This window comes from Carya illinoinensis, chromosome 15 (genome assembly GCF_018687715.1).
Source record: "Carya illinoinensis cultivar Pawnee chromosome 15, C.illinoinensisPawnee_v1, whole genome shotgun sequence".
Classification (NCBI taxonomy): Eukaryota; Viridiplantae; Streptophyta; class Magnoliopsida; order Fagales; family Juglandaceae; genus Carya; species Carya illinoinensis.
The window spans coordinates 21,748,185-21,760,083 of NC_056766.1; the positions used below are offsets into that span (position 1 = coordinate 21,748,185).

The following is an 11,899-nucleotide window of genomic DNA, read 5'->3' on the forward strand; positions in this document are numbered from 1 at the left end:
CATTTCAAATTTTTTTACCGTAGTTAACTATTTTGATTCTTTAAATTTTTTACAATAATTCAAATGATTGAAGCTTTAATGAGATTTATATTATCAATTAATCTGAAACATTAAATTTAATTGTTTCACTTACAAAAGAAGCACTTTTTTATATTGTTTATTATATTAGAATTAATAGATATTATCTTATTACCAAGTTTTTTATATTAATAGATGTTATTTTTCAAGGCGTTGAGGCAATTTAATCGCAAAAGCTTTGGATAGCAGAACGAAAGGCGGTGTCTATATATATTTCAATCAACTGAACTTTGCATCGCAAGGTTAGTAGTTACTTACGATTTTTTTATTTTGTTCTATCTTGCTACACATATTTTTGTACTCTCATCTAATTCAATTCTTAAGTTTCATACTAACGATATTTTAAAATGAATGAAACGAATGTCATTTACAACAGAAAGACGATTGCTGCGGAATGAATGACTCATCCAAGGTTAGTAAATTAATCACTCTCTTAAACTTTTGTATTCCATAAACGATACACACACAAATACATAAACACAGACATACACATATACATACAAACACGCGCGCACACACACATACACTTACATACATACACACATACAACATATATGCATACATCTGTGCATACATACATCCATACATACATGCATACATACATCCATACATATATGCATACACACACATAGACAAATGAACATATACATACATTCATACACGCACAAACATACACATACACACACAGACACAAACATACATATATAAATACATGTGCATATACACACGTACACATATACATATGGATGCGTGATTGAGTTTGAAGAAGAGGAAATTGGAGTAAAGGTAATGATCTTAAAAATATTTGAGTTATTGTTATATTTTTTTGGTTCACTTTTTCTGGTAAACATGACTTATTTTTTTGTTTTCTTTAAGTTTCAGACAAATAGTGGAGGCTTTTTGGTTTCTATGTCTTCTTCAATTGCTTCTTTTGCCGTCTCATGTTATCATCTCTTCTGCACTATTACTATTTAAGGTATATCTTCCGTCCCGGACAAATTTAACTTAGTAGTTTATTCTAGTTCATTTCAAATTTTTTTACCATAGTTAACTATTTTGATTCTTTAAATTTTTTACAATAATTCAAATGATTGAAGCTTTAATGAGATTTATATTATCAATTAATCTGAAACATTAAATTTAATTGTTTCACTTACAAAAGAAGCACTTTTTTATATTGTTTATTATATTAGAATTAATAGATCTTATCTTATTACCAAGTTTTTTATATTAATAGATGTTAATTTTTCAAGGCGTTGAGGCAATTTAATCGCAAAAGCTTTGGATAGCAGAACGAAAGGCGGTGTCTATATATATTTCAATCAACTGAACTTTGCATCGCAAGGTTAGTAGTTACTTACGATTTTTTTATTTTGTTCTATCTTGCTACACATATTTTTGTACTCGCATCTAATTCAATTCTTAAGTTTCATACTAACGATATTTTAAAATGAATGAAACGAATGTCATTTACAACAGAAAGACGATTGCTGCGGAATGAATGACTCATCCAAGGTTAGTAAATTAATCACTCTCTTAAACTTTTGTATTCCATAAACGATACACACACAAATACATAAACACAGACATACACATATACATACAAACACGCGCGCACACACACATACACTTACATACATACATACATACAACATATATGCATACATCTGTGCATACATACATCCATACATACATGCATACATACATCCATACATATATGCATACACACACATAGACAAATGAACATATACATACATTCATACACGCACAAACATACACATACACACACAGACACAAACATACATATATAAATACATGTGCATATACACACGTACACATATACATATGGATGCGTGATTGAGTTTGAAGAAGAGGAAATTGGAGTAAAGGTAATGATCTTAAAAATATTTGAGTTATTGTTATATTTTTTTGGTTCACTTTTTCTGGTAAACATGACTTATTTTTTTGTTTTCTTTAAGTTTCAGACAAATAGTGGAGGCTTTTTGGTTTCTATGTCTTCTTCAATTGCTTCTTTTGCCGTCTCATGTTATCATCTCTTCTGCACTATTACTATTTAAGGTATATCCTCCGTCCCGGACAAATTTAACTTAGTAGTTTATTCTAGTTCATTTCAAATTTTTTTACCGTAGTTAACTATTTTGATTCTTTAAATTTTTTACAATAATTCAAATGATTGAAGCTTTAATGAGATTTATATTATCAATTAATCTGAAACATTAAATTTAATTGTTTCACTTACAAAAGAAGCACTTTTTTATATTGTTTATTATATTAGAATTAATAGATCTTATCTTATTACCAAGTTTTTTATATTAATAGATGTTATTTTTTCAAGGCGTTGAGGCAATTTAATCGCAAAAGCTTTGGATAGCAGAACGAAAGGCGGTGTCTATATATATTTCAATCAACTGAACTTTGCATCGCAAGGTTAGTAGTTACTTACGATTTTTTTATTTTGTTCTATCTTGCTACACATATTTTTGTACTCTCATCTAATTCAATTCTTAAGTTTCATACTAACGATATTTTTAAATGAATGAAACGAATGTCATTTACAACAGAAAGACGATTGCTGCGGAATGAATGACTCATCCAAGGTTAGTAAATTAATCACTCTCTTAGGCATTTGTATTCCATAAACGATACACACACAAATACATAAACACAGACATACACATATACATACAAACACGCGCACACACACATACACTTACATACATACAACATATATACATACATCTGTACATACATACATCCATACAAACATGCATACATACATCCATACATGTATGCATACACACACATACACAGATGAACATATACATACATTCATACACGCACAAACATACATATATAAATACATGTGCATTTACACCCATGCACGTATACATATGGATGCGTCATTGAGTTTGAAGAAGAGGAAATTGGAGTAAAGGTAATGGTCTTTAAAATATTTGAGTTATTGTTAAATTTTTTTGGTTCACTTTTTCTGGAAAACATGACTTATTTTTTTGTTTTTTTTAAGTTTCAGACAAATAGTCGAGGCTTTTTGGTTTCTCTGTCTTCTTCATTTGCTTCTTTTGCCGTCTCATGTTATCATCTCTTCTGCACTGTTACTACTTAAGGTATATCCTCCGTCCCGGACAAATTTAACTTGGTAGTTTATTCTAGTTCATTTCAAATTTTAATACCATAGTTAACTGTTTGAATTCTTTAAATTTTTTACAATAATTCAAATGATTGAAACTTTAATGAGATTTATATTATCAATTAATCTGAAACATTAAATTTAATTGTTTCACTTACAAAAGAAGCACTTTTTTATATTGTTTACTATATTAGAATTAATAGATATTATCTTATAACAAGTTTTTATATTAATAGATGTTATTTTTTCAAGGCGTTGAGGCAATTTAATCGCAAAAGCTTTGGATAGCAGAACGAAAGGCGATATCTTTATATATTTCAATCAACTCAACTACGCATTGCAGGGTGAGTAGTTACTTATGATTTATTTACTTTTTTCTATTTTGCTACACATATTTTGGTACTCTCATCTAATTCAATTATTAAGTTTCATACTAACGATATTTTAAAATGAATGAAACGAATGTCATTTACAACAGAAAGACGATTGCAGCGGAATGAATGACTCATCCAAGGTTAGTAAATTAATCACTCTCTTAGACTTTCGTATTCCATAAACGATACACACACAAATACATAAACACAAACATACACATATACATACAAACACGCTCACACACACACATACACTTACATACATACATACATACATACATACATACAACATATATACATACATCTGTGCATACATACTTACACACACACATGCATACATCCATACATATATGCATACACACACATACACAGATGAACATATACATACATTCATACACGCACAAACATACACATACACACACAGACACAAACATACATATATAAATACATGTGCATATACATACATACACATATACATATGGATGCGTGATTGAGTTTGAAGAAGAGGAAATTGGAGTAAAGGTAATGATCTTAAAAATATTTGAGTTATTGTTATATTTTTTTGGTTCACTTTTTCGGGTAAACATGACTAATTTTTTTGTTTTTTTTTAAGTTTCAGACAAATAGTCGAGGCTTTTTGGTTTCTCTGTCTTCTTCATTTGCTTCTTTTGCCGTCTCATGTTATCATCTCTTCTCCACTATTACTATTTAAGGTATATCCTCCGTCCCGGACAAATTTAACTTAGTAGTTTATTCTAGTTCATTTCAAATTTTTTTACCATAGTTAACTATTTTTATTCTTTAAATTTTTTACAATAATTCAAATGATTGAAGCTTTAATGAGATTTATATTATCAATTAATCTGAAACATTAAATTTAATTGTTTCACTTACAAAAGAATCACGTTTTTATATTATTTATTATATTAGGATTTATAGATATTATCCTATAACAAGTTTTTTATATTAATAGATGTTATTTTTTCAAGGCGTTGAGGCAATTTAATCGTAAAAGCTTTGGATAGCAGAACGAAAGGCGATATCTTTATATATTTCAATCAACTCAACTATGCATTGCAAGGTTAGTAGTTACTTACGATTTATTTACTTTTTTGTATTTTGCTACACATATTTTGGTACTCTCATCTAGTTAAATTCTTAAGTTTCATACTAACGATATTTTAAAATGAATGAAACGAATGCTCATCTCTTAAAATTGCTTCCACACAGCCTTATGGAGACCAAAAAACATTGCTCCATCCACATAAGTTTGAGATAACCTCTGGGTGGAGGCTTCCAGCAAGACAAATTCCGTGGTTGAGCAGCCTTCACCATCACCAAATCCTTATGAATTTGTTGCAGAGAAAAAGCATAATCAATCACCTGTGTAGGTTCTAGATACACCTTCTCAGCAATCATCTTTATTCCTCCTCTACCATAAAGCCCACGCAATTGAAAAGAAAGTAGTTAGAACACCTGCAGGATAGGCATGCCATCCTCAATTCGTATAATGTGAGAAACTAAGAACACGTTGAGCTGATCCTCTTGTGTATTCGTCATTGTATCTTTTTTTGTAAAGGACACAATATATAGGCTCAAGACCAGGGGTCCAGGCTAGCCCTAAAAGCCACCACTAGGAGACAAAAAAAGAAAGTGGGAGAGGGACAGAGATGGCACAAGGGAGTTAAGGTGTTAGAAGGAAAGGACATGAAGGGAAGGAGAAATGTAGAAAGAGAATGAAGATGTCAAACATGCAAAGCCGACGTTCCTCACAACTTGGGGACTTCGACTTCTTCTTCAATTTCTTCAACTTCTTGAAGGGGAGCTCCAGAGAAGGGGTTTTCTCTATCAAATATATTCAATATTTCTATTGCACAGTAAGCAATGAGAGGCTATGAGAAATTGTAAATAAGCATATTATAATAGATTTTTCATCCTTAAATACTTGTGAACATAGGCAGTGTACCGAATTATGTAAATCCGTGTGTACCTTTCTCTTTATTTTTTCTCCACTTGTTTTCCATTAACCGCTATGGATGTATGCATCAACACTGTACAACTGCATCTGAACATTGTCGTGGGCTCCAAGCAACACCAATCGAGGTCTGAATCATCATAGTAGGTTGAGAATGAGAATCATCATAGTAGGTTGAAAAGGACTCTTTCTCTCATTCCAAACTGTTATGTAATTTTATATATTTACACTTTTTTCTTTTTCAAACTACCTGTCCCATAGGTGCATGTTGACCAAATTGAGATACATGCACATATGCATATAAAACATGATTATATCAACTGAAAATAATGATATAAAATACACAAATATATTCCTTATAAACTTATTTATTTCAGTAAGTAATTGAATAAAAATAAAAATAATATAAGGAAAATGACAGGTTATAAAGTAATTATTCAATAATTTTTTCTACCATTTTTATTAGGTAATGTATAAAATAATTATGGAAATTATTTGTCTACCATTTTCAATTTCTCTAATCGAACTTTTAATTCTCTGTTTAACCAATCTTCTGCGCAGACATGGCTTCAGTTTGAATTGTGTCTTGAAAAGTGTGACTGTAGTATAGCTTTTTCCTTGTACTGCAGTTCTTGACCTTCTCAACGTTTAAAGTGCCAAATCTTACTTCCCCCAATGCGTCACGGTTTTCTGATATTTACCCAAGAGAAAAGCTACGGGCCGGTCGTCTACAAAACTCATTTTTACAGCAGACCAATAATCATGTGCCATGTAGGCACTTCATGAAAATCACTTATACACCTGCATACACCCAATAGGCACTTCACTTCACGTAGACACACTTCCCCCCCACCCACCCCATTCACTTCACGTACTCCCCCCCCCCCCCCCCCCCCCCACCCACCTCCTCTGCTATTGAGACGAAGTACATCCCCTTTCTCTCCCAATAGGCACTTCACGTAGGCACCTTTCCCCCCTATCTCCTCTGTTATTGAGACTGAAGTACATCCACTTTCTCTCCCAATACAGTTCCTCCTCCCACGACGACGACATTCATAAGTATTTATTCTGTATTTTATTTTCTAGATTTAAGATTTTATTTTCTCATATTTTCTGGTTTTCTTCTTCTCTAGATTTTATTCTCTAGGTTTATATGAAATAATCTGTTTTTCACGTAATCGGCGTACGTAAATGTTTCCTTATGGGGGGTTGGTTGTTTTGTGCATGTTGTGAGATTACAAAAATTTTCAGAACTGTCCATATTCTGGGTTTGGGTTCGTCTTAGTATAATTTTTGATTGGTTACTAAGAGGATAGGTTTTTGTTTTTTAAAATTTTTTCCCCTTTTTAGAAGCAATTTCCGATTGTTTGCATAGAGGAAATGTTTTTCCTATTTTTTATTCCCAGTTGAATAAAGGCCCTTGTTTGCCCAAGAACTCATGAATTTCCCATATATTTGCTGAAAATATATGTGCTCCTCCATTGTCCAAGAAATTTGTTAGCTTGAAAGATATGTTGGCCCCAAATATTAGTTCATCAGTTCTATAGAACGAGGTATAGACCAAGCCTTTTTTTTTAATTGGTAAACAATAATTTTATTGATGAGAAAGATAGGTCTAGAAGAGGACCTTCTTATTCTATTCAAGAAACATCTCTGCATTACAGAATCTTGCCTCAAGCAGTATTTTGAATTTTGGAATGATATTTTGAGCCTTACTCTTTTCAAGAAACATCTTTGCATCACCGTTTGAAGGTCCATTGGAGACAATCCCAACTGCCTTTGATAAGAAACACCGTTTGATGAGACAGTTTTATATAATTGCTGAGATGGGGTCACTATCTATGAACAAATATGAGCATGTTTCACGGGGAGTAGAGACTATTCATCAAGAGCTTCTCTTGATGAGTGATGATAATGGTGGTGGTGGTAACACGGAGGGACGTGAGATCCAGAGCCAAACAATCTCAAACTTTTCATTGCAAGATCCCCCAATCATTGTATCTAAAGGTAGGCCCAAAACTTTACGACAAAAGAATCCAAAGGAAAATGTGCCAACAAAGAAGCGATGATGCAGCATTTGTAAACAAGAAGGGCATGTTAGAACGAAATGTCCAACACAGAGGTACTTGCAATGATTTCATTATATTTATAATTATGTCGTATGTTCCTTGTGTGAAGCTTTTAACTTGATGAACTATTTTTTTTTATTTATAGTGGTATGGGTGAACCACGTTCAACTACATTACCTCCACACCCGGCCACTATTTCAACAACATTTGATATGTATGAATACTAATCTTATCTTATTTATGTTATATTTAAATGTTTGATTTGGTCACCTATCCTCATCCTTTTCTAAAATTTTTTATTGGTTTCTAGGAACATGCAATTCCCAACAATGTCACAAGATGAAGAGTATGGAGCATCATGGAATTTTCATTTTTCAGAAGATATATAATTAATTATTGGGCAGTCGATGGAGTGAAATTTAATAGGAGTTTGTTGTTTCCTAATAGGATGACTTTTTGTAGCCATATTATTTTGTGCACACTTAAAAAGTGGCTTGATAAGAATTTCTCCTATAGCAGCTAGTTGTCATTAGTTTTTATTTATTGATGACATATGATAGAAGGATGCACGCTATTTATACTGGTGTTGAATTTGCAAACACCATGGAAGGATCAATTAATCACTGCTTTTTGCATTGTCTTCGTGCGTTCGGAATCTTGGCACCTTGTATATTATTATTTCAGGTGTCTGGGTTATTTCCATTTTGGTCTTTGAATTGCTTCAAGGTTGGTTTGCCTGGTTTGGGTAGCTTCTCCTCTACAAGTACTTTGGTTTATATGAAGTTAAAATAATGGGTTGACCCATCTTTAATACAAATGCTAAATGGATTTAAAAATAACCTATTTGACAGTTCTTGAAGTAACCTATTTCAGAGTCTCAGACCTGAATGTGAAGATTGAAGCCTGGTACAACATGCATTTAGATTAACTTAGTTTCAATCACTCCCAAATGAAAAGAAATCCGGCTATAGCCCTTTCAAAAGCTGTGTTTCAAACCCAACAAAGAGAACCTGATTTAAATAGCCTACATGCTTCTGGAATACACATACACATTGCCATTACATGACATCAACGATATGGTTTAGAAGTGCAACCACATTTAATTATACAATATTTTTGCATCCTTACAAAAATCAGCTTTCTTACAAAATCAGCCATATAACTGTTACAAAAACCAAGTCAGCTTATTTAATGCTAATAGTTCAAACTGCCTTCTTACATTCAAAATGCCTTCTAACATTCAGCCCTATAACTATTGATCTTGTGATATATGAAAGCTCCATGGAGCACCGAAGTCTTCATTCTTGGTCTTGCATATTCCTGCAGAAAAAAGACTCCACAACCTGATGGTATGCCATAAATGCAATATACAATTGGAAGGAAATAACAGATCAGTACAGGGGCCTATCCAACATATTTGCAAGTTATTCTAAAATGAAATCAGCAACCTAAAATGAAAAGTTATTGATGATTTTACCTGTAACATATTCATAGAACTCAAATCAATTCATCAAGGTGTCATTGCAATTTCTTTATCCACATATTCATAGAACTAATATTTGGGGCCAACATATCTTTCAAGCTAACAAATTTCTTGGACAATGGAGGAGCACATATATTTTCAGCAAATATATGGGAAATTCATGAGTTCTTGGGCAAACAGTGGCCATTATTTCAACTGGGAATAAAAAACAGGAAAAACCTATCCTCTAAGCAACCAATCAGAAATTACTTCTAAGAAGGAAAAAAAAAAACCCTAAACCTAGAGAATAAAATCTAGAGAAGAAGAAAACCAGAAAATATGAGAGAATAAAATCTTAAATCTAGAGAATGAAGTGCAGAAGAAATACCTATGAATGTCGTCGTCGCCATCGTGGTGGGAGGAGGAATTGTATTGGGAGAGAAAGGAGGTCTCAATAGCAGAGGAGATTTTGGGGGGGGGGGGGGGGAGTGTGTTTACGTGAAGTGAATGGGGTGGGAGGGGAAGTGTGTCTATGTGAAGTGAAGTGCCTATTGGGTGTATGCAGGTGTACAAGTGATTTTCATGAAGTGCCTATGTGGCACTTGATTATTGGTCTGCTGTAAAATTGAGTTTTGTAGACGACAGGCCAGTAGCTTTTCTCATTTACCCAATTGCCACGACCTCAATTGTTGGGTTTCATCCTAGTCCAAGGATCATATGCCATAAGGGAAATGCTGCCGTGCCGCCCGACGGTACCGCTCAAATATGGATTCGGCTTGCGTCTTCTACAAAAATAACAGCACATCTCTTGTTACAAAAATCAACGGCCCCTATTACATGTTGATCAATAAGTCGAATTCTTAGAGTTTTTCTCTATTACTTTACAATTTTTTTTTCCAATGGCACACCATGCCACTCATTTTAGTCAAATCAAATCCTCCACGCTGCCACTTACACATTAAACACACCAGTAATTAAGAAAATTGTCTATTTACCTACTAAACATAAAAACTTATATTAAAGATATTTATATTTCTTTATTTTTTTAATATTTATAATAAATAATACCATGACTTAGATAACATAACAAATGTAAGGATATTCTTGTTGGTCTCTTTAAATTTATTTTTAATAAAATTTTGACAAAAAACTTATATAGATAATGCTAAATAATATCCATATAATATTTCTCATATGCTCATTTTAAAAAAAAAAAAAAGTATATTTTACTATTATAAAAATAATTTTTTATGTGAGTCATAAATTTACATATATTTTTTTTTAAAATTACTTAAGATTTGCACGCTTACAACTAGAACTGCTAATATATTTTTGAAGTTATATAGAATTGCTAATATAATGTCGTTACATTTGTTATGTTATCTAATTCATGGTATGTAATATATTATTTATTATAAATATTAAAAAAAAAACAAATATAAATATCTTTAAAATTAGTTTTTATGTTTAATAGGTAAATAGACGACATTTTTTAATTACTGGTGTGTTAAATGTGTAAGTGGCAGCGTGGAGGATTTGATTTGACTAAAATGAGTGGCATGGTGTGCCATTGGGGAAAAAAATTGTAAAGAAATAAAGAAAAATTCTAGGAATTTGATTTGTTGATCAACATGTAATATTGGCTGTTTTTTTTTTTTTTGAAAGGAAGATGTAACTTTCATTCATTGAAACAAGTTTTGAATATAAGGGGGACAATCCCCCAGCAAAATACATTCATCTAGATGTGACAGAGCGTGCTTGGCCAAACCATGAGCAACGTCATTGCCTCTCCTTGGTACATGTCTAATGGACTAGCTACTGAACTTGGAAAGAAGAAGTTTCATGTCTCTGACCATAAGGCCAACTAAAGACCACTCTTCTGTCTGCTGCACTGCCTTGACTATTGCCAACGAATCACCTTCCAACACAATGTGAGTGAGACCCAGATCAGCACAGAGTGATGTAGCTCGAAGAACAGCAGCTGCCTCCCTGAGTATGGGATCCGGGAGTGTGGCCTTGCATGCCCACAAAGTAGCTCCCAGAAGGCCCTTGGAGTCTCTGATGACAACCCCAAGTCCCACCCTTGAGTTAGTCTTATCTACAACAACATCCCGGTTTGCTTTGAGCACTCCTAGAGGGGGAGGTGTCCACGTTTGAGGGCTCAGATCTTGTTTTGGCTGCTTAACAACTCTTTGCTCAGCTTCTGATCTAATTAGTGCCACTTCTGCTTGGATCTTTTTGGAGAGCCTAGCAGGTGAAGAGAATGAATCCTCAAACACTAGGCAATTTCTTCGATGCCACAACAGTTTGGCTCTTACTGCCATCTCACACAATACTTCAAAGGGAAACTTATCAAGCATAGATTCAAGAAGCTCTTTGAAAGACTCAGCAAAACTACTCATCTTCTGTAATTGTCTCGAGTCTAAATACCATACGTCTTGGGCTGACTTGCATGACCAAAGAGCATGGGAGACTGTCTCATAACAGATAAGCAGTTGTGTTGATGAATGCCAAGAAAAAATGTATCATGATCAATAGAAACATGAGAGGGAAAAGAAATTATACCAGCCATGTTGGAGTGTGCAATAGGGGAAGGAATGTTCTCAATGGACAATTTTTTAGGTTGAGTAGTGGTCTGAACCGAAACTGAGTCATTAGATTTGAGTTGAGACATCTGTCCATTGATTAGAGCCATGAGTTTCTGAATTTGATTTTGGGTTAGGTTCAACTGAGGATTCTCCTGTAGTCCCTTTTCCTAAGCTTGAGAGAAAA

At 33.2% G+C, this 11,899-nt stretch overlaps 1 long non-coding RNA gene across 1 annotated transcript; it reads left to right on the top strand.

Annotated features, from left to right (window-relative positions):
* The first annotated feature begins 6,546 nt into the window (after positions 1 to 6,546).
* LOC122297740 lies at positions 6,547 to 8,280 on the top strand. The gene is made up of 3 exons (XR_006238872.1): positions 6,547 to 7,718; positions 7,811 to 7,879; positions 7,976 to 8,280. It is a non-coding gene; the product is annotated as an uncharacterized LOC122297740 (long non-coding RNA).
* Positions 8,281 to 11,899: the final 3,619 nt, after the last annotated feature.